Raw genomic sequence first — 2,188 nt, forward strand, 5'->3', positions numbered from 1 at the left:
ACATAAACCTTGTTTCCCATAGCTGTTGGTGTATATCAGTTCTAATCCAGTGCGGAATATCTGATTAATTTTACTGTCAAATGATATTTTAAAGCTAATTAGATTAAGGCTTACACTACAATCACTTTAACAATACTATACAAGACTTCTCTCGTAATATACATTTATGTAGTAGTGAAAAATATGTCATGATCCAGAACGTGCATTGCCTAAATAAATATTTCCATTTTGACTTTATATCACCCTTCGTGGAACAGATCCATTGAAACATACAGATTTTATTCCCTACATGTTTTAGAATATTGTGTTTTAATTACCTTTCCTAATGAAGATTTAAAAATATACAAATTTGCATCGGACTTTCCATTTTGTTAGAGATACTTTGATGAAGTAAGGAACAAAATCTGATAACCTGTCAAATATTCTTGTTACCAATTAATACATTGTAAACGTGGCGACTTTGCATTGAGTACTACATTATGTTGCAACCCATATGTTCATCTCTTGCAAAGAACTGGACGCTAGGAATGAGTAGGACACAAGTTATCTCTTGTAAAGAACGTCCTAACAAGGAGAAGTATTTGTGGCATCATTGTACAGAAATCTTTTGATAATCGTCTAGGAGTGTTCTTATGTAATATCTCGAACGAATAATTTATCCAACACCTTGATAGGGATTTTCCTGATGGTGTCTGTTAAAAAAAACGTGGTGCTTACAGTCATTTTATACTGCATTACTCTCTGCATTTATAATGCACGGTTACTTGAGTTAGCACGACACACAATAAATACCGTTACATGCAAGGGAACTCATACCAATCGAATCAAACGCTTGCGTGAGCCTGACTTTCAAATCCGCTGTTTTCCCGATCTCCAAGGACTTCAATCCAACAGTCGTTGAAAACTGAACGGTTCTTAAACATACGCATACTGCAAATAATTGTTCTAGTCACATAATGGCCACACATCACGAAACTCTAATTTCACATTTGCATGTTTTTTCTCGTTTCACATTTGTATGACGTTTAGTAAGCCTTTCGAAGCCGAATATTATTACTTAATGCCGTGCATTATAAACACTGCCCATACACACAATACGAAGAAGTATTCATACATCAATGTACCAAACACTTATACCTGAAATGTCAAAGTCCCTATGTTAAGAAATTAATGAGGGTCTATTTTCCAAAACTGATCCATGATGTCATAAAGTCTTGTGAATACTGTACATTATGACGTGGCTAATTACTTAGTGAATACTGTACATTATGACGTGGCTAATTACTCAGTGACTACTGTACATTGTAGTGTACATTATGACGGGGCTAATTACTCAGTGAATACTGTACATTATGACGTGGCTAATTACTGAGTGAATACTGTACATTATGACGTGGCTATTTACTCAGTGAATACTGTACATTATGACGTGGCTAATTACTCAGTGAATACTGTACATTATGACGTGGCTAATTACTCAGTGAATACTGTACATTATGACGTGGCTAATTACTCAGTGGATAAATATCCTCCCAACACGGATTCTCCATAATCAACAAATAATCACTAAAATCTGACAAAGCTATAAACGGAGACATAACTGCAAATAGCACATACACTATTTTTTATACACATGCTGTATTGATGGGGAAAAACCTACTAAATTGTCAATGTAAAATGGTTCCTTTTAACTTCACTTTTCATGACAGATGGTATTACAGCATTCATTGTGCCTCTGTAAGAATGTTTCATACCGATGTTGTAATATTTGCATTTAATCCTTAAAATGGAATTTGCATTTTGTATCGTGTCTCCAACGTAATAAAAAGACAAATATATAAATGAAAGAATGAATCTATTGTGACGCCATTAGGATTACAGTCATGTGACATATGACTGATATCAGAACAAACACTTCATCCATTTTTATTTTAAAATTGGCATTTAACGCCTTCTACTTTGGTTGTCTTTTCTGATACATGGAATCACTTATTCAGTGAGAGATGGTGATTATCATCTTTCTTCCAAGACAGGGTATTCTCGCTGTTGCAGAATGTCTGGAACCATTCCTCAGCGTGAAACGGATCAGACAACCACATTGAAAGGATCATATTAATCAAATATATGAGACTATATATTTGTGATTTATATTTGTAATTGTACTGTCATGCCCTCGTCAGATTTGTAA

The sequence above is a fragment of the Sinohyriopsis cumingii genome, chromosome 6 (assembly GCF_028554795.1).
Source record: "Sinohyriopsis cumingii isolate HCF-2022 chromosome 6, ASM2855479v2, whole genome shotgun sequence".
Taxonomy (NCBI): Eukaryota; Metazoa; Mollusca; class Bivalvia; order Unionida; family Unionidae; genus Sinohyriopsis; species Sinohyriopsis cumingii.